Source organism: Musca vetustissima, unplaced genomic scaffold, assembly GCF_032173495.1.
Source record: "Musca vetustissima isolate MV318-11 ecotype Yass unplaced genomic scaffold, APGP_CSIRO_Mvet_v1 utg1380, whole genome shotgun sequence".
Lineage (NCBI taxonomy): Eukaryota > Metazoa > Arthropoda > Insecta > Diptera > Muscidae > Musca > Musca vetustissima.
Window position 1 is genome coordinate 104,528 of NW_026872767.1, and position 23,303 is coordinate 127,830.

The 23,303-nt window shown below is 32.2% G+C and overlaps 1 long non-coding RNA gene across 1 annotated transcript in view; it reads left to right on the forward strand.

The window, feature by feature from the left end:
• The window catches only part of LOC133338178 (uncharacterized), a 48,529-nt gene extending 31,632 nt beyond the window's left edge, over positions 1-16,897 (forward strand). The window contains exon 3 of the long non-coding RNA XR_009754624.1: positions 16,724-16,897. This is a non-coding gene — a long non-coding RNA (uncharacterized LOC133338178). The remainder of the gene's footprint in view (positions 1-16,723) is intronic.
• Positions 16,898-23,303: the final 6,406 nt, after the last annotated feature.

Genomic DNA, 23,303 nt, shown 5'->3' on the forward strand with positions numbered 1-23,303 from the left:
TTGAAAGATAGTAGCATTTCCACACATTTTATATCGAACCTTTATGGTTTAATCTATTCGTAGTTCTTTTTGGACATATTTTGGGCAAACCAATAATGGATCAAATTACAACACATATCCCATGTGATATCTGGGCCACTAACCGAAACTTTATCGTGTCTTTAATAGGAAACAACACCAGGAATATTCTTGAGAAAATTGCCAATACACAGACATATGTTTTTATGTTTTAGTAAAAATGAAAACGTCTATCAGAGTATTCAATACAGTTCAATGATGTTAGTAATTCGCTATATACGATTACAGATACGTCAACAATATACGAAGGTATTATTAAACATTTTCTTATATTCGAGAAGGATACATTTGAATTCGAATCCTACATGAAGGTAATTCCGCATTATATGCTGTTTGTGTCTAACTTACATGTGCCTTTATATTTCCTCAAATGTATTTTTGAAGATGTGAAAAATGTTTACATGGTGTATTGACTGGACAGATTTCACTCACGTTTTCCTTCTGCTGTTTTTATGAAGAAAGTGTTGAGAAAAACTTAAAAAAGTCGGGAAATTTGAATAATCGAACGTTTTGTTAGTTACATCGTCTATAACTCAAGAACGTCTACACCAATTTTGCCGATTCAAAGGACTTATAAATCGTATGTGGTCAGAAAAGGAAAATATGCAAACTAATTGTGAGATTCTGCCGAAACAAATATATTAAGGGAAACCCCCCCCCCATTCACGATTTTTTATATTTCAAATTTTAAATGGACTGGTAAATGAATACCAATGCTTGTTAAGGTTTGTAACTTTGCACATATATATTTGAAAATTAAAAAATGAAGGAAAATAATTTACAAAAAATTTTTGTTGTTGTTTTTTGTGATCAAAGAAAAACCCTTATTTTTGATGGCGGGCATGATAACTCCTCACTGGAACATCGGAATATAAAAATTCCAACGGTGTTAGAAAGAGTACATGTCTGGTTATAGACTTCGCACAACAATTAACAAAATGGCGGAACTTTGAATTTTTTTTTTGGAAAATCGTCTAAATTAAAAAATAAGGAAGTTTTTTCACCGATTGGCTTTATCACCGTCACTTGATGCTGACACAATAAATCGGCTATATCTTAAATTAGTGTAGATTCGAATTAAATCAAAAAATATTTTGACCCCGAGAATGGGGTGGGGGTCCCCTTAAGTAATATTTACAATTCCCCAATTTTTGTATCGAGCTTTAATGTTTAAATAAATTTTTGTTTTTTAAGACATTTGGTTTTTTTGAGTTAGTTAGATCAAAACCTCTAATTTTATAAAATATGTGTATTTTCTAATACATATAATGCGATCTATAACATGGACGAAAATAATGGTAATGATAGCATGATTAGTATTCACGTCAGATATTTGAAGTTTTGTCTTATTTTCTTTAGGGCCCAAGCTGTTGGATATGAAATCTCATTTTCATATTTGTCAAAAAATGTATTATTTTTCGACTTGTTTCTTTTTTTGCCGACAATTTGAAATTTGTGTGTCGACCTTAAACAACAACTTATTCAAATGTTGAATTAAAATCAAGTTGTTAAAATATATAATAGCCTAGACAGACGACAGCCTTAATTTGCATTAACAGCCTTAATTCAAATTAACATGTACATTATCCTCATTTTTAGGTGTTGTTAATGCACAAAATCAACCTGAATTTATACTGAATTAGGCAATTTCAATATGGCAATGCTGTCAAAAATTAATTGTTTCTTGTCAAATTTATTTGTATTTCTGAAAATAAAAATAAGAAATGAAGGCAAATTTTAACCATTTTGTAAATTGGGAGCTGTTTTGCTAACATCATAGTTGCTATTCCTCCTTTATGTCATGTATCAATTTCCTAAAGATGAAATCCCGAAAAATATCGGAGCAAATGTAAAAAAATGTCATCCTACACACAGACAAACAATTGTTTTGAAGCAAAAAACTGTTTCGTAGATGCAGAAACTCTCGTCTGTCAGGGGTAAATATTAATTCAAATTAAGAACTTTTTAATGCAAATTAAGGCTGTCGTCTGTCTATGGTATAAAACAGGCATTTAAAATAAAAAGAAGGTATATGGCGTAAACATTGGCAAAATGTTTCCCTCTTAACGGTCAAAAACTATATATAGAATATATAGCATACATACATATATAAATCTATAACGACAATCTGAAAACTAATTAACATTCCATGTCAAATCTAAAATTTTTGAAGTTATATACTGATTTCAATATAAAAATCAAAAGGACAGTTGGACATGAACAAAATGATATTGTAATTAAGAATCCTTCAAAAAGGGACAAATAAGATAATGTAAAAACATTGGAGCAATAACAAAACATGATCATCTATTGAAAAAAAAAAAAAAACATTTGGTGAAATAAGTTCTACCAAATTATAAACTGTTATGTGCTTGGGCCTGCATTGAGGTACCAGTTAAGTTTGCCGGGTCGGCTAGTCTTCTATATACATATATAAAAATGAATTGCTGTTCGTTAGTCTCGCTAAAACTCGAGAACGGCTGAACGGATTTTTCTTATCTTAGTGTTGAAATGTTCGTGGAGCTCCAGGGAAGGTTTAAAAGGTGAGAAAAAATAGAAAACTGCGAAAAATTTGCCAAAGATATTATGATGCATATTTGCATTTCCACGAATTTAGTAACGAGCTATTTCGATTGCACCACGTCGCAGTAGTTATTTTGAGATATTTTGGTTTAGAATTGGTAGCTTATCATCCCTTTAAGCCTTCATTTGTCAATTATTGAAAATTTTCAAAATATTTGTTGTCGTTTTTCAATTGGATTGACATTTTATTGAAACTTTTTTTGTGAGAGTACAAAAAATAATTGAGAAGTATATAGTTGAATGTACTCGCGATCAGTGTTAGTACACGTTTTCAATAAAAAGCACTTACAATTTTCAAGTATGAAAATCAGAAGACATTCGGTATAAATTTCTGATTCTCAGATCCATGCCCGATATTATTTTGCTTAAAAATAATAGTTTCATAGCTCCTTTAAGTACCTAAAATGTAGCTTTGTTACGGGAAATATCGAATCAGGTGGTACCATTATATCGTGGTTATATGTCTAATCGTTGTTCAATATCTTTGAACTTATAAACACAATACCTCGCGTATATCCGATATAAAATACTAAAATATTTTATTAGCAAATTCTACCACTAAGTTCATATGGAAAGTAAACAACTATAAAAAAACAGCAAAATAAAAAAAAAACACTTGACCATACCGGAAATTAAACAGGAAATATGTATGGGGCCAAATATGTACGTTAGACCAAAGTCTTTACAATATCTTAGGTCTTTACAATACCTTATTTAGGTGATCCTCCTCCTGTATACCAAGGGAAAACCAGGGTAGTTTCTGACTTCCACGAGTCGCCCAACATGGGCCAGTCTAGGGCCACAAAAATTTGCAGAGGGATTGAGGAACACCTAAATAAGATCCTAATAAAAAAAAAAATAAAATAACTGAAAAAGCTTAACCCAATCGAAAGCTATAACGAATTTACTATGATTATTTTAGATAGATTATAATTTAAGCATGGATTTAAATATATATTATTTTAATGTATATATAATTTTGAGTTCCTACATCTACATCAGATCGGTATAGACTAATTTAAAACAAAAAACCTCACTATAGTCCAATTTTTTAAGGAGTTACAGAGCTATCTTTGGATGGGTACAAATGTACCAAGGTTATTCATCTACATAGGTAATAACTTTAAAAAATTGCAAAAATTATATATGGAAAATATTTATCATTTTTTTCTTCCATTATGTGTGAAAATACCTCAAGAATGATTCCCCAAAATTTGATCCAAATATCTCCATTATTAAAAATTTTACAGCATTTTTATTCAAAAAAATTTACAAATGTACCCGGTTATTGACCGTAGGGTTAATAAACTTATATCCACCGAAACTTTAAAAGGCAAAAATAGAAACAAGACACGCTCATAAACATCAAATTCTAAATTTTCAGCATTACAAAAATCTGTACACTCCACCTCATGGTGGAGGGTATAAAAACAAACCTAAAATGCCGAAAATTGTACATCAACAATATTGCTAGGTAAGACAACGTTTGCCTGGCCCGCTAGTCTATCTATCTATATCTATATACATATATAAAAATGAATTGATGTTCGTTAGTCTCGCTAAAACTCTAAAACGGCTGAACGGATTTTTCTTATCTTAGTCTTGAAATGTTCGTGGAGCTTCAGGGAAGGTTTAAAAGGTTCAAAAAATTTCAAAACCGCGAAAAATTTGCAAAAAATTTATGAAGCATATTTGCATTTCCACGAATTTGGTATCGAGCTATTTTGGTTGCACCACAATCAAGGACTCGTTTTTTAGCAGGACAACGCACCAGTTCATAAAAGTCGCCATACTCAAGTATGGTTAAAATCGAAAAATATTAAAATTTCCGACCAGAATCCGATCGAGAACATGTGTGGAATCTTGACTCATCGTGTCTATGCAGAAAACCTCCAATACCAAACTGTATTTTACCTCCAAGAAGTGATTTTCGATGAATGGCGGTCAATCGATGAAGACTTGCGAATAATTTTGATCAACAGTGTGATGGATACAATTTGTGAACTTATTCAAAATAATGGAGGCCCTGCCCATTATTTATGAAAGTTATTTTATTTTATTTAAGTTTTACAAAACAAATTTTTCTAATTTTGTAAAAGTGCGTCTATAGTTATGCAACACCAGCAATTTTAAAAGTGCAGAATTCGGCGAAACCATAAAGAATAAATTAATTATTTTTGTTGAATAATATGTGTTTTTGATCGTTTTATTGTGAACAATAACTTAATGGGTCCATTTTATTTGTCAACTAACATACCAATTGAATTAAGGGTGCGTCTATAGTTATGAAACGCAGTGTATATTGGATGATCATTGAGTAGAAAATGTTCCTTAAAAAAATTGTGCAAGCTTCTGAAAAGCCTCCATATATTGGCACTCCACATTTTTGGGGATGTGGGCACGTTTTTCAACCTAATCAGCTTTAATTGGTTGTTTTATTTGGTAGCATGAATCCTACTTAAAATTGTCAATATTGGTCCACTCCTCTGTATTTTGGGGGTTTGGTCACGTGTTTCAACCAAATTGGCTGTAATTTTATATTTTAAATGATCAGTGAGTACAAAATCTCCTTACAAAGAATTATCAATATTGATCCAACTTTCCGGGGAGCACCCATATAATGGTAACCCCAATAATTTCTTATATGCTGTCAAATATTCCTACCAAAAATGTATGTATCTCCATTCCCATTGTAGTAGCTAAAATATGTCATTCCGGGATATTGGAGGTGAGACACATTTCTCCAAAAATTACCTATTTAGGTCCAAGTTTTGATGTAACAATACATACAGGTCTCGCCCCATTTTCGGTATTATAAAGACATTGACCTAATCTTCTCATAGATTTGGCTATAATTTGGCATAACGGATCGCAGAACATCATCCCAGAAGTTATGCACTATATCTAAAGGTTCTTACTCCCGTTTTCCAACCTGAGTGTTATCGGTAGTCGGAATGTTCAATACGAATAGGTAACATCGGACGGAGGTTTTGGTACAACCATCAAATTAGATATTATGCTATTTTTCTAATATTGCTGGTTTTTTGTCGGTTGTTCTCTTTACAGCTGAACTTAATGATAGATTTTTGCAAAGAAAATATCTCGTATATTAGTTTTCCCTGTGATACACGTTTTTGGTATGGGATATATGCGACGTGTTCTGTTTATAAGCTCAAAGATATTGAAAAACGATTAGGCATATAACCACCTGATTTTATATTTCCCGTTGCATATCAACATTTCATTTACTTTAAGGAACAACATGGTCATACCCTGAATTGTCACGAACTCGATTCAGAATATCTTCTGATTTTCCATCCTTGCATTAGTCCTAAAATGTACCTGTATTCTATGGAAAACGTGTACATACAATGATCGCATGTACATTCAATAATATACTTCTCAATTATTTTTTGTATTCTCCCAAAAAATGTTTCAATACATGGTACAATTATAAAAGGTAACAGCAAATCCCAGCTGATTTGATTCCAACGTAATACTAGTGTCAATATGAATTTAACAAATTATGTTTTTAAAAATCACCCAACAGGAAAATTGGGAACGCATACAATTTGAAATTGTTCTTTATTAAATGTGCTCTTGTATTCAATTTACTCAATCTGCCTGCTGGGAAAGTTTGAGGGAGCAAATCTTTTTTCAAGGAATAACTCGCTATTCCCAGCATTTTCATATGTGTTACACATATATATGGCAATGGCTCAATTATAGGAAAGATGTGGAAGCGATAGAAATATAAATTTGATACATTTTCATTCATGTTTTTCAATTTTTATTTTGAGGATTCGAAAATATTTCATTTTCAAAATAAAAATAATTTGATGATAATTTGTTTGTTTGTTTACATTTTTCTGTCAAATGAGTTGACACTAGTAGAACTTACAACAACAAATTTCCATGTGGTTGTTGTATCGTTTTTTGTACAACAACACTTGCTGTTACCTTCTATTATTATACCATGGTTTCAATACAATGTCAATCCAATTTAAAATTAAATATTTTGAAAATTTTCAATAAATGACAAATGTAGGCTTAAAGGAATGATACGCTACCAATTTTCGCCCAAACTACCTTAAAATAACAACTACGACGTGGTGCTATCAATATAGCGGAAATGCAAATATGCTTCAAAAATTTTTTGCAAAAGAAAAATCCGTTCCACGAACACTTCAACACTAAATAAAGAAAAATCCGTTCAGCCGTTTTCGAGTTTTAGCGAGTCTAACGAACAGCAATTCATTTTTATATATTTTTTTATATACAGTGAGTGTAATAAGTATTTTGCCTCAATATAAATTTGAAAAAATTCTAATATATACGCCTAAAGCCAGCATACTAAAGATGTAAAATGAATTATGTATGAAGGGATATGTTTGTGGACATATTTAAATCATATTTCTGCAAGAATCACTGCGAATGACATATTGGTCACGAAGATATCGGCCAAAATCTATAAATCTTTTATTGAGGCTATTAAAACCAAAGTCCGACAAACAAAATATTAAAAAAAATATCGCGAAACCCAATTTTTCAGACTTTGAAAACTTTATGGTCCATTAATATTGATCTAGGAACCAATATATGCGATGAAAATAGCAATAAGAAGGTCAGATTCTAAGATATGAACGGTTTTGTGGCAATAGAAATACATCAAATTTCGAAAACAAATAGATCGACCAGTTTATTCACTGATGCATTTTATTCGCAACTGATTGTGTTAAACGGATGTAAAATATTGACTGCGTATTCGTCACCAGCTACCACAGTTTTTTTTAACGCAATAGTATTTGACGAAGAATGATGTTTTCTCCCAACTTCGTGTACTGTTGGTAGTTTCTGTTGTTTTAGAACTGTTCATTTCTTTGAATCTGACCACCTTATTGCTATTTTCATCGCATATATTGGTTCCTAGATCAATATTAATGAACCATAAAGTTTTCAAAGTCACAAAAAGGGGGTTTCGCGATATTTTTTTAATAATTTGTTTGTCGGATTTTGGTTTTAATAGTTTTTAAGGTCCTGTCCTCGCGATTTATTTTGCAAAACCTCCTTTTTATTATTCTAAAGTTATTTGGGATGTTTTGAAGCCGCGACGACTATATCTAATACTCTCATTTTGAGATTAGGACGAGAAATTACCATATATTAAATGAAAAATTGCTGGAGAATGTATTGAACGTAAATGTGAGAAAATATTCGCGAAAAAATTCAGTGGTTTATTGGAATCGTCGACAAATCGCTTTTAGTATGTGGTTACCCGCAATGGTAACTATAAAAAGACAAAACGTGTGTTATATAATATTTTTTTTCAAAAATGATAATAAAAAGCAAAATACTTTTTTGTGATAATCATTTTTGGGTTGGTATAGATTTTGGCCGATATCTTCGAGACCAATAGATCTTTCGCCGTGATTCTTGCAGAAATAAGATCTAAATATGTCCATAAACATATCCCATCATACATAATTCATTTTACATCTTTAGTATGCAAGCTTTAAGCGTATATATTAGAATTTTGTCAAATTTTTATTGAGGCAAAATACTTATTACACTCACTGTATATGTATATAGATACCTAAAAATTTAAAAGTATATCATTGTATTTACACGCGATCATTGTATGTACACATTTTCCATAGAATGCACGTAAATGTTGCGGCAAATGCTAGGATGGAAAATCAGAAGACATTCTGAATGAAGTTCGTGTCCATTCAGGAAATTTGCTTGAAAATAGTAATAGTTCCATAGGAACATGTTGTTCCTTAAAGTACCAAATCAGGTGGTACCATTTTATGGTGGTTCTATGCCTAATCATTTGTCAATATCTTTGAACTTATATACAGAACACCTCGCATATAACCGACACAAAAAATGTGTATCACAGACAAAACTAATAGACAAGATATTTTCTCTGCAAAATCTATCATCAAGCTCATCTGGAAAGAGAACAATTAACGAAAAACCAGTAAACCAGCCAAGACAAAATACCTAATGTGAATGTTATACCAAAATTTACATCGAAAATATTTATTATAACAAAGAGTCTCATGATGTTACCTATTCAGGTTGGACATGTGACTATAAAATTTCAAATTGCAAAAACGGGGGTAAGAACTTAAACATATGGACAAATTAAACGGGAAATATTTATGGCGTATTTTTAAAATGTTAAGCAATAGTGCGTAATTTCTGGGATGATATTATTTATTCACTGGAATCCATTATGCCTAATTATAGCCAACTCTTTGAGAAAATTCTGTCTTTATTTAAAATAGCGAAAATGGGGCGGGACCAGTATGTAGGAGCTATATCGAAACTTGGACCCCCAATATGCCGGAATGACATATTACAGCTATTACAATGGGAATGGTGTTATATTAGGTTTTTCTAGGAAGATTTGACACCACTTGAGTAATGGTATGGTATGATCTAAAACAATTACAGCCAATTTGCTTGAAAGCGTAACCAAACGCCTCAAAATACCGAATATTATATGTGCCGTTACATAGGGGCTACCCCAAAAGGTGGACCAATATTGATAATATTGAAGCAAATAACGAACTACAGATGATTAGGTTGAAAAACATGCCCAAATCCCCAAAGGATCGAATTATGTGGAGGGTTTTGGGAAGCTTGGGCAAATTTTGTTAGGAACATTTTGTACTCAATGATGATCCAAAATATAAAATTAAGCCATATTTCGAATATTATATATTGATAGTTTTAAGTAGAGATATTTTCTGCTCAGTAAGTATTCATATTAAATTAGAAGTAATTCTGTTGAAGGCCATGCCCAAGATCTTCAAAATACCGAATATTAAGAGCTACCATTATATGGGCGGTACCTCGAAAAATCGTGAAAATTCCTCATATTACAAAAAAGGTGAGGGTTTAAAAACAAATCAAATTAGATATTATGCTATTTTTCTAATATTGCTGGTTTTTTGTCGGTTGTTCTCTTTACAGCTGAACTTAATGATAGATTTTTGCAAAGAAAATATCTCGTATATTAGTTTTCCCTGTGATACACGTTTTTGGTATGGGATATATGCGACGTGTTCTGTTTATAAGCTCAAAGATATTGAAAAACGATTAGGCATATAACCACCTGATTTTATATTTCCCGTTGCATATCAACATTTCATTTACTTTAAGGAACAACATGGTCATACCCTGAATTGTCACGAACTCGATTCAGAATATCTTCTGATTTTCCATCCTTGCATTAGTCCTAAAATGTACCAGTATTCTATGGAAAACGTGTACATACAATGATCGCATGTACATTCAATAATATACTTCTCAATTATTTTTTGTATTCTCCCAAAAAATGTTTCAATACATGGTACAATTATAAAAGGTAACAGCAAATCCCAGCTGATTTGATTCCAACGTAATACTAGTGTCAATATGAATTTAACAAATTATGTTTTTAAAAATCACCCAACAGGAAAATTGGGAACGCATACAATTTGAAATTGTTCTTTATTAAATGTGCTCTTGTATTCAATTTACTCAATCTGCCTGCTGGGAAAGTTTGAGGAAGCAAATCTTTTTTCAAGGAATAACTCGCTATTGCCAGCATTTTCATATGTGTTACACATATATATGGCAATGGCTCAATTATAGGAAAGATGTGGAAGCGATAGAAATATAAATTTGATACATTTTCATTCATGTTTTTCAATTTTTATTTTGAGGATTCGAAAATATTTCATTTTCAAAATAAAAATAATTTGATGATAATTTGTTTGTTTGTTTACATTTTTCTGTCAAATGAGTTGACACTAGTAGAACTTACAACAACAAATTTCCATGTGGTTGTTGTATCGTTTCTTGTACAACAACACTTGCTGTTACCTTCTATTATTATACCATGGTTTCAATACAATGTCAATCCAATTTAAAATTAAATATTTTGAAAATTTTCAATAAATGACAAATGTAGGCTTAAAGGAATGATACGCTACCAATTTTCGCCCAAACTACCTTAAAATAACAACTACGACGTGGTGCTATCAATATAGCTCGATACTAAATTCGCGGAAATGCAAATATGCTTCAAAAATTTTTTGCAAAATTTTTGCGATTTTCAAATTTTTCTCACCTTTTAAACCTTCCCTGAAGATCCACGAACACTTCAACACTAAATAAAGAAAAATCCGTTCAGCCGTTTTCGAGTTTTAGCGAGACTAACGAACAGCAATTCATTTTTATATATTTTTTTATATACAGTGAGTGTAATAAGTATTTTGCCTCAATATAAATTTGAAAAAATTCTAATATATACGCCTAAAGCCAGCATACTAAAGATGTAAAATGAATTATGTATGAAGGGATATGTTTGTGGACATATTTAGATCATATTTCTGCAAGAATCACTGCGAATGACATATTGGTCACGAAGATATCGGCCAAAATCTATAAATCTTTTATTGAGGCTATTAAAACCAAAGTCCGACAAACAAAATATTAAAAAAACTATCGCGAAACCCAATTTTTCAGACTTTGAAAACTTTATGGTCCATTAATATTGATCTAGGAACCAATATATGCGATGAAAATAGCAATAAGAAGGTCAGATTCTAAGATATGAACGGTTTTGTGGCAATAGAAATACATCAAATTTCGAAAACAAATAGATCGACCAGTTTATTCACTGATGCATTTTATTCGCAACTGATTGTGTTAAACGGATGTAAAATATTGACTGCGTATTCGTCACCAGCTACCACAGTTTTTTTTAACGCAATAGTATTTGACGAAGAATGATGTTTTCTCCCAACTTCGTGTACTGTTGGTAGTTTCTGTTGTTTTAGAACTGTTCATTTCTTTGAATCTGACCACCTTATTGCTATTTTCATCGCATATATTGGTTCCTAGATCAATATTAACGAACCATAAAGTTTTCAAAGTCACAAAAAGGGGGTTTCGCGATATTTTTTTAATAATTTGTTTGTCGGATTTTGGTTTTAATAGTTTTTAAGGTCCTGTCCTCGCGATTTATTTTGCAAAACCTCCTTTTTATTATTCTAAAGTTATTTGGGATGTTTTGAAGCCGCGACGACTATATCTAATACTCTCATTTTGAGATTAGGACGAGAAATTACCATATATTAAATGAAAAATTGCTGGAGAATGTATTGAACGTAAATGTGAGAAAATATTCGCGAAAAAATTCAGTGGTTTATTGGAATCGTCGACAAATCGCTTTTAGTATGTGGTTACCCGCAATGGTAACTATAAAAAGACAAAACGTGTGTTATATAATATTTTTTTTCAAAAATGATAATAAAAAGCAAAATACTTTTTTGTGATAATCATTTTTGGGTTGGTATAGATTTTGGCCGATATCTTCGAGACCAATAGATCTTTCGCCGTGATTCTTGCAGAAATAAGATCTAAATATGTCCACAAACATATCCCATCATACATAATTCATTTTACATCTTTAGTATGCAGGCTTTAAGCGTATATATTAGAATTTTGTCAAATTTTTATTGAGGCAAAATACTTATTACACTCACTGTATATGTATATAGATACCTAAAAATTTAAAAGTATATCATTGTATTTACACGCGATCATTGTATGTACACATTTTCCATAGAATGCACGTAAATGTTGCGGCAAATGCTAGGATGGAAAATCAGAAGACATTCTGAATGAAGTTCGTGTCCATTCAGGAAATTTGCTTGAAAATAGTAATAGTTCCATAGGAACATGTTGTTCCTTAAAGTACCAAATCAGGTGGTACCATTTTATGGTGGTTCTATGCCTAATCATTTGTCAATATCTTTGAACTTATATACAGAACACCTCGCATATAACCGACACAAAAAATGTGTATCACAGACAAAACTAATAGACAAGATATTTTCTCTGCAAAATCTATCATCAAGCTCAACTGGAAAGAGAACAATTAACGAAAAACCAGTAAACCAGCCAAGACAAAATACCTAATGTGAATGTTATACCAAAATTTACATCGAAAATATTTATTATAACAAAGAGTCTCATGATGTTACCTATTCAGGTTGGACATGTGACTATAAAATTTCAAATTGCAAAAACGGGGGTAAGAACTTAAACATATGGACAAATTAAACGGGAAATATTTATGGCGTATTTTTAAAATGTTAAGCAATAGTGCGTAATTTCTGGGATGATATTATTTATTCACTGGAATCCATTATGCCTAATTATAGCCAACTCTTTGAGAAAATTCTGTCTTTATTTAAAATAGCGAAAATGGGGCGGGACCAGTATGTAGGAGCTATATCGAAACTTGGACCCCCAATATGCCGGAATGACATATTACAGCTATTACAATGGGAATGGTGTTATATTAGGTTTTTCTAGGAAGATTTGACACCACTTGAGTAATGGTATGGTATGATCTAAAACAATTACAGCCAATTTGCTTGAAAGCGTAACCAAACGCCTCAAAATACCGAATATTATATGTGCCGTTACATAGGGGCTACCCCACAAAGGTGGACCAATATTGATAATATTGAAGCAAATAACGAACTACAGATGATTAGGTTGAAAAACATGCCCAAATCCCCAAAGGATCGAATTATGTGGAGGGTTTTGGGAAGCTTGGGCAAATTTTGTTAGGAACATTTTGTACTCAATGATGATCCAAAATATAAAATTAAGCCATATTTCGAATATTATATATTGATAGTTTTAAGTAGAGATATTTTCTGCTCAGTAAGTATTCATATTAAATTAGAAGTAATTCTGTTGAAGGCCATGCCCAAGATCTTCAAAATACCGAATATTAAGAGCTACCATTATATGGGCGGTACCTCGAAAAATCGTGAAAATTCCTCATATTACAAAAAAGGTGAGGGTTTAAAAACAAATCAAAAATTCCGAGAATTATAAATCAAAAATATTGCAGGGCAAGACAACGTTTGTCGGGCCCGCTAGTTTTATATAATTATATATTTTCAAAAACATTTTTTTTTTTCAAATTTCGTGTTTTTGGAAGGCCAGTTCCCGCCGTTCAAATTGATGGATTTTAACGAAGAAGATTTTGTATCACCCGAAACCTAAAAAACCTTATTGATCGCGGGTACCCGTATCATTCATTTAATAGATCTACAAATTTGGTCCGAAAAATAGGCGTTTTAGAAATTTGATCGCACAAAATTTAAATTTTTAAAAATGATAAGGGGTGTAGTCACCATTTTGTTGGCTTCTAGTTTTACTTTGACACGAAGACAGTGAAATGAATGGCTTAGTAACAAATCGATAGAGAACATAAAAAAACTGGTTCGCCTCAACCTGTTTTTACACATTTTTTACATTAAAGTAGACACAGCTTCCACAAAAATAAAGTTAGGAGGTCAGTGTAATGAACAGTTTGCAACGACAGATCAATTAACCCAAAACTATTCACTTTTTTCATATACATAAGTAATTCCCGAGTTATAAAAGGGTGAACCTCCACTTCAGCTATTTTAAAAAATTGCTAATTGCCCATATATATATATATATTGGCGGAGATACATACGCGCTTTTTTTTTGGAACTTTCTGTTGCTTTTTCATGATTTCATGGACGTAACACTTTTTCTTACTACTTGTCTCTCATTACATTTCTCAAATTCTGCAATAAATTTGTACTTTTGCTGATTTTAACACCCTAATATTATTTAGAAGTGTAAATATTGTTTTGAAACACAATTTATTCAAAAATATAAATCAAAATAAGGAAAACGTCGTTAAGTTCGACAGTGCCGATCTTTTTTTTTAATCGATCGGGATTTTGATATGGGTGTTATGTCATGGTAAATAACTGCCAAGAGAATATGAAATATCAAAAATAAAGGCTATTAGAAAATTTGGGCTAGGAGTTTTGTGGGGCCTATACCAAATCGCGGACAGATATCCATAATTTTTTGTAGAAGGTTTGGACACCTAATGAGAACCCAAAATATCAAATAAGAACCAATTTCATTGAAAAACGTATCTAAAATACAGAATAACGCAATATGGGGGCAACTACAACTATTGATCAATTTTGGTTGGGAGATTTTGTACCAAATTAGTCCCAAATATAAAATTACAGTCAATTCCTTTGAAATACGTGGGGATAACGTTACATGGGCGGTGCCCTAAAAAGTAGACCGATAATGATTATTTTTTGTTGGAAGCTGTGCTACCCCATAAGTACCTAAAATAGCAAACTACAGCCAATTCGGCTAAAAATCATGTCCAAAACCCTCATTATAAGAAAATTTCTAGAAAAATGGATTTGTATCCTTTTTAAGTTGAATATATATATATACTAGCGGGCCGGGCAAACGTTGTCTTGCCCAGCAATATTGTTGATTTATAATTCTCGGAATTTTTGATTTGTTTTTAAACCCTCCACTATAAGGTAAAGTGTACAGATCCTTGTAATATTTTTTTCTATTTTTGCATTCTAATGGATCTGTTGATATAAATGTATTAATATTCGAATTCGTGGAAAACATTAATTTTAATACATTTAAATGGGCATATATCACTGTGATATAAAACAAAACAAAAAAATTCTTCAGGGGTTCTAATGTACCAATTCCGTTTAGTTGGAGTCTCTGGACCACGAATATACCTTTGGTTTTTCTGGGTCACTTCGAAAATTAGTTTTATAACGGTAAATGTAGCGAAAAATGTGGTTTTATAGATTTTCTCTTTGAAACGCGTATAACTTCTTCTCTCTCTAACGGATTTATATTATTCTTTTTTGCATTCGAAGAGTAGAATTTTTTCTTTCCAACAAGATATATACTTGGTAAATCGGTTGAGGATTGGGTGAGTTACAGTGGTTGAAATGTATTGTATTGATTTTATGCAAAATTTTCTCAAAGAGTTGGCTATAATTAGGCATAATGGATTCCAGTGAATAAATAAAATCATCCCAGAAATTATGCACTATTGCTTAACATTTTAAAAATACGCCATAAATATTTTCCCGTTTAATTTTTCGATATGTTTAAGTTCTTAACCCCCTTTTTGCAATTTGCAATTTTATAGTCACATGTCCAACCTGAATAGGTAACATCATGAGACTCTTTGTTATAATAAATATTTTCGATGTAAATTTTGGTATAACATTCACATTAGGTATTTTGTCTTGGCTGGTTTACTGGTTTTTCGTTAATTGTTCTCTTTCCAGTTGAGCTTGATGATAGATTTTGCAGAGAAAATGTCTTGTATATTATATTTGTCTGTGATACGCATTTTTTGTGTCGGTTATATGCGAGGTGTTCTGTATATAAGTTCAAAGATATTGACAAATGATTAGGCAGTACCTGATTTGGTACTTTAAGGAACAACATGTTCCTATGGAACTATTACTATTATTATTTTCAAGCAAATTTCCTGAATGGACACGAACTTCATTCAGAATGTCTTCTGATTTTCCATCCTAGCATTTGCCGCAACATTTACGTGCATTCTACGGAAAATGTGTACATACAATGGTCGCGTGTAAATACAATGATATACTTTTAAATTTTTAGGTATACTCATATAAAATAGTTTCAATACAATGTCAATCCCATTGAAAAAATAATAATAATAAAATATTTGGAAATTTTTTCAATAATTGACAAATGTAGATTTAAAGGAATGATACGCGGCCAAATTTCACCCAAAATATCTGAAAATAACATCTATGACGTGGTGCAACCAAAATAGCTCCATACCAAATACGTGGAAATGCAAATATGCTTCATAAATTTTTTGCAAATTTTTCGTGATTTTGAAATTTTTTGAACCTTTTAAACCCTCCCTGAAGCTCCACGAACATTTCAAGACTAAGATAAGAAAAATCCGTTCAGCCGTTTTAGAGCAATTCATTTATATATATATATGCAAATTTATGTTTTATACCAAACTTTTTAAAGAAAAAAGTAATAGCGGAGGGGCCCCACCCCCTGCGTCCATGTTGCCAACAAATAAAAATAAAAGCATAGATGTTAATCAACTCTGCATAAAAAATATACTATCTAATAAAATTCCTGTTTTTGTTGTCATTTGTAGGGTGGATGCACGCACTAGCTGAACGTTTAAAAATTCCAGCATCGAATATATCAAACGCAGAAGCTTATTCCACAGCACTTTATTTTACATTCACAAGTCTAACATCTGTTGGATTTGGCAACGTTTCTGCGAACACAACTGCCGAAAAAGTATTTTCTATAATAATGATGTTAATCGGAGGTAAGCGCATTATACAATTAGAGACTGAATAAATATTTATGATAAAAGTGTAAAGTAATATTGTTTTATACTATGCACTATAGGTAATTTGGACAGTTTTTAGGCAAAAAGTTATTTTTTCAATTTTGGAAAATAATATATTTTTTGGTGGCAATAAAAAGAAAACATCTCAAAATTTATGATTCTGTAAGAATTTTTGCGTAAAAGTGTCTTTAAAGCGCACTATAGGTAATTTGCCCTGTTTTGAGGAAAAAATTAATAACAGCGGTATTAAACGATTTTTTGACTTTTTAAATGATTTATATGTACAAGAAAAAGAAAACGCAGATTTCCACAGTAGAAACCGGATATAACGAACAACGGTTATAAGCAACTACACATATAACGAACAAAGCTAATTCTTTTTCAGATATTTTCATTAGTTTTCTTAAACACAACAAACGGTTGAAAACTATTAGGGTAGTATGTTAAAAATATTTCGACCCCGCGATCAGATTTTTAAAGGAATAATTATTACAATGTTGTATGCATTAATAACAATTAATTTAGTACCCATTTTTACTCTTTGATGTTATTAATATGTAAAAGTGAGATAAAACCATGTGTACTATAGTCGAACACGATTATAGTAAATACTGAACAACATTTTTTCGTATGTATTTTTTTATTTTTAATCAATGCTGAAAAAATCAATTTTTGGTGGTTTATATTCTAAGGGAAACCCAAGCCCGCCATTTCCTCTTTTGCACTTTTAAGATTTTTTTCTCATAATCTTTACTTCAACAACCTATTAGCGGTTTACGAGTCTTGTTATTTATTTTGTAATCAAAATTCGAGTGTTTTCGTTTTTTTTTCGCGGAAAAGTTCTATCTTCCTATGACATTTGGTCCATTTTTACAAATGCATGCAAAATTACCTAATTTCCTTTTTTAAGTTGACGCATTTTTCGTCCATATTGCTGTTATTGCCAACTTTACGTGCGGGGACGTTGTAAACAACAATATGGTTCTTTTCTTTTATTTTTTCATCAAACCAAATATCGAAAATTTTATTGTTTTTTATTCTGAAGTTCTCTACAAAAAACGGATATATCTTAAAAAACGCAAAAAATCGCAATTTGAGACGTATTGGAATCGATTTAGGAGGCTTTCATTTATATATTACAGTTGTCAAAAGATCAGACAAATTGAAACATTTTTGTAAAAGTCTATCTAAAATGACTTATGTGTAAAAAAATAAACACATTTATTTTATTATAGTCAACTATGTAAACTTTGAATCGCTACACAAACGTATTAACAAATATTATATATTAAATAAACAGCACACACCACCGCCAATACTCTCCATGTTTAATTTTAATATGTATGATTTGTATTAAGCGGTTTCAAATGTTTTAAAATAAGCCTCAATTTTTAAAAAATTTTTATTTCTTTAATTTTATTTTCAAAGTGTAGAGTTTGGTAACGATTTCTTGGGTTTCCCTTAGAATATAAACCACCAAAAATTGATTTTTTCAGCATTGATTAAAAATAAAAAAATACATACGAAAAAATGTTGTTCAGTATAACCAGGGTTTACTATAATCGTGTTCGACTATAGTACACATGGTTTTATCTCACTTTTACATATTAATAACATCAAAGAGTAAAAATGGGTACTAAATTAATTGTTATTAATGCCTTCTGCAAAAACATACAACATTGTAATAATTATTCCTTTAAAAATCTGATCGCGGGGTCGAAATATTTTTAACATACTACCCTAATAGTTTTCAACCGTTTGTTGTGTTTAAGAAAACTAATGAAAATATCTGAAAAAGAATTAGCTTTGTTCGTTATATATGTAGTTGCTTATAACCGTTGTTCGTTATATCCGGTTTCTACTGTGGAAATCTGCGTTTTCTCTTTCTTGTACATATAAATCATTTAAAAAGTCAAAAAATCGTTTAATACCGCTGTTATTAATTTTTTCCTCAAAACAGGGCAAATTACCTATAGTGCAACGTTCAAGTTTCTGGTCTTAATAATTCGACAGCTACCTCCATTCGAAAATTATGTTCTGTTGTTCTGTCCTCTCGATTTGATGATTCCGTTTAGCTTTCCGTGCAAGCATTCGTGGTTCCACATTTTTCTGGAAATCTTCCTACCCACACATTACCATCATCTTTGTTCTCTCGACTTCCTTCAATTAATCTGGCTGACCCACACTTCTCCAAAAGTTCAAGCATCGATATCCTTATAGGCGATGACTTTCATCCTAACATCATGCGTGCTGGGGTAATGCGAGATATTTGCGACTCCTTAATGGGACAAGAAACCATCTTCGGATGGATTTTAACTGGCCCCGTTCCGGATTTCTCTCCACCACCCACACATATTTCCAATTTCTGCGAGGTCTCATTGGTCAAAGGGATTTGTAGTTACTACGAAGTTGAGAACCTTCCTAGAAAAAATTTCCCTCTGACTCCGATGAATATTGTGAAGAGCCCTGTGTTTCCACTACAAAAAGGAATAAAGATGATCGGTATGTTCGGCGTCTTCCTTTCAAGCAATGTTTCCCAGAGAAAGTGGGCCTTATTCATTCCCGTTCAAGAGCTGTAACCAAATTCATTCGCAATGATAACCGACTTCTACGAAATTCAGACTTTAAAAAGGAGTATAATCAGGTACTCCAAGAGTGCGTTCAGTTGAAACACATGTTCCCAGTTCCTGTTCCATGTTTAAATAACTATTCACGCCATGTTCACAGTCTCAACGGTGTTTCCCTCCAAAATGTATTCAATGCGGACATCGATGGAATGTACCGCCAGATTATTGTCTATCCAGATCATACTCCATTCCTACGCATCATATTCCGCAACCACCCAGGTGAAAACATTCATGATTTCGAGTTACAAACTGTCACTTTCGGTGTCAATTGTGCTCCGTGCTTGGCTATTCGCATTCTTCTCTAGCTTGCTGACGATGTTCCAGACTCGTATTCGGTTGCAAGCGAGATTATTCGTAATTTCATGTACGTCGATGATGCGCTTTTCGGAGCCCATTTCGTTTCGACCGCCATTCGATCAAAAGCTGAACTCAAATCTGTACTAGATTCCGCTGGCATTTGCCTCCGAAAATGCATAACTAATTCGATGGACATTCTTCCAGATCTTCCCAATGATCAGTTATTTCATGTAGCCTTGTCATGTTCTTTTACCAAAAGGGAGATCCTGTCTCAGATCTCCAAATTATTTGATCCTGCCGGTTGGTTTTCGCCATGCATAGTTGTAGCGAAAGTTATTATGCCGAAGATATGGTCCGATTATGCAGAAGATATGATCCGATATATAAGTCCCTCCACATTGTCCGAATGGGAAATATTCTATTCGGACAAACTAAACTACTCAGTTCTTGATCGAGTTCGAATTCCGATATGGATCAATTTTACTCCTTCGGCTGGCATTCAGTTCCATGGCTTTTGCGATGAATCCAGAAAGGCATACGCAGCCGTTTTTTACGTGCGAATAGCTATAGGTACGTCCGTATTCACTCACCTGGTGTATTCCAAGATAAGAGTTGCTCCAGTGAAGACATTAGTCGCTATTCATGTCAATTATATTCCACCAATTAATGCACTATTGTTTTTCATCCTTCCCAAAAAGCACAAACTTTCCTTTTCAGCAGATATAGTATCCAGTGGCTACGGTCATAGCGAGTCTATATGCTTGTGGTGGTCATGTTGAAGGAAGACTGCATCCTGGAACCAATCTGGTTACGCTTCAATTAGATATTAAGATTCATTCGATTTCGTGTAAACAAGAGAGAGTGCATGTACTAGTTTTATTTTCATTTCTTTAGTTGCAGTTACTGCAAGGGGGCCGGTAATGTTAACGCCAAGGTTAAACACGCTGGTCACCATATTTTCTATTTGAAAGTTTTTCCTCTTTTCTCCTAAATATGCATCTCTCTCTCCGTACTAAATGCAAATGTTTCTTTTTTCTACTGGTTGTTCCTATTTTCTAAATTGTAAATAAAATCACTTCTGTACTAACCAGCAAACATCACTGTTCTTGGTAAGATACTGTTCCAACTTCTCCACCGAATTTTGTTCAATGAAATTCAGTATTGTTCATTCCCATTCTAAAACCCCTTGTTTTTATTTCTTTGGTTTTTTTCATAACTATTCCGAGGAGATGTTATTCCTGCTCAAGAGAATATTCTTTCCTCACTTCGGCAGCAGATGACCATCCCAGCTTTTCCAGAAAATCCATTTTGGCATTTTCAGAGGGCCTTAGAACCCTACAAAAACAAGGAAATTCTGTCGCGTAGCCGGTGTTGGTATTTGTCCATAGGAGAAACTGTTAAATCCACGGCCGAAGGCCGACCTCCCACAAAACTATTCTATTTAAAAGGAGTCTCTGTCGCGTAGCCGGTGTAGGTATCTGTCCATAGGTAATTGTCTTAAAACCGCGACCGAAGGCCGGCCACCCCAAAAACAACCCTTCTATTTAAAAGGAGATTCTGTCATGTAGAAAGAATTTCCTTGTTTTTGTAGGGTTCTAAGGCCCATATCTTTTGATCAACATATCGCACCATTTTGGAAAGGGCAAACTGTAGTCTATCATTTTAGTCAGGATTGGAGAGGGACCATAATGGACCCAAGTTCAACTTTTATTCTGATCAAGAATATATACACTTTATGAATATTTCTTCATTGAATATTTCAAACTGTTGCAAACGGAATTACAAATTTAATATACACTCCACATTATAATTGATGGTATAAATACAAAAATTTTTCAGAAGAACGTTAATATCAAAAAATTTACATAGGTCCTCATTTGTGCAGCCGCGTGTTGTCATCACACTGCATTGTCCAAAATAACTCACTTCTTTGAAAAATCGTCGAATATATGTCGGGAATACTTATTATGTGATAGTTATCATTATTTTCAGCGATGGTCGCATTATTAGTATTGGAAGATAAAAAATCTTTGCGAAAGTTTTGATCCAGCTACTCTTATTTCAAACGATAATTTAGTATAAAACAGATAAAGAAATTATGGAAATATTACTTAGTAGAATGTTGAATTTTTTTTCGCAGATTCTCACGATTTCTTTTACGTTGAATCGTCAAAATTGGTGCAGTCGTTCTTACTCCAATTTTCCAACTTTTTTGATATTTTTCTCAACATTTTCTTTCGTAAAACTCTTCTCATTGCAATTACAAACAACCGAAGTAAATTGTCAGTCAAATCAGTACAGTTGTTCTCAATGGAAACAGTGGCAAATGTTCATGGAAATTTTTTTAGAATAACCATAAAGGCATATATAAGTTAGACACCAAGAGCATCTAATGTGCAATTGCCTCCAAATAGGATTCGAATTTAAATATATTCTTCCCGAATATAAGAACATTTTCAATAATACCTTTCATAGCTATCTAAATTGTAATCTTATAAAGCACATATTTCTGGTATATCCAAAACATAACAACGTATGTCACAAATATAGCTGGTTTGTCTCCTATTTAGAATACGCGATTATTGTGCGTTAAAAGCCTCCTTATATGTTTTGGCATAGTCCGATTTTAGGTACTTTTAAAGTAGTAACAAAATACTTTTTAAATAATAACAAAATACATTTTAATCTTTAAAAGTTCGATAGAAAATCTCGTTCCTTCAAAATATTTTTTGCAAGATTTTCGCGTATCTTACTCAAAAATGTCATCATAAAAACCTTCCCACTTCAATTACAGGCCACAGAAAGACATTTTGAGTCAATCGTAGATAACATTGTTGTTTCCATAACATAGCACTATAGGTAATTTGCCCTGTTTTGAGGAAAAAATTAATAACAGCGGTATTAAACGATTTTTTGACTTTTTAAATGATTTATATTTACAAGAAAGAGAAAACGCAGATTTCCACAGTAGAAACCGGATATAACGAACAACGGTTATAAGCAACTACACATATAACGAACAAAGCTAATTCTTTTTCAGATATTTTCATTAGTTTTCTTAAACACAACAAACGGTTGAAAACTATTAGGGTAGTATGTTAAAAATATTTCGACCCCGCGATCAGATTTTTAAAGGAATAATTATTACAATGTTGTATGTTTTTGCAGAAGGCATTAATAACAATTAATTTAGTACCCATTTTTACTCTTTGATGTTATTAATATGTAAAAGTGAGATAAAACCATGTGTACTATAGTCGAACACGATTATAGTAAACCCTGGTTATACTGAACAACATTTTTTCGTATGTATTTTTTTTATTTTTAATCAATGCTGAAAAAATCAATTTTTGGTGGTTTATATTCTAAGGGAAACCCAAGCCCGCCATTTCCTCTTTTGCACTTTTAAGATTTTTTTCTCATAATCTTTACTTCAACAACCTATTAGCGGT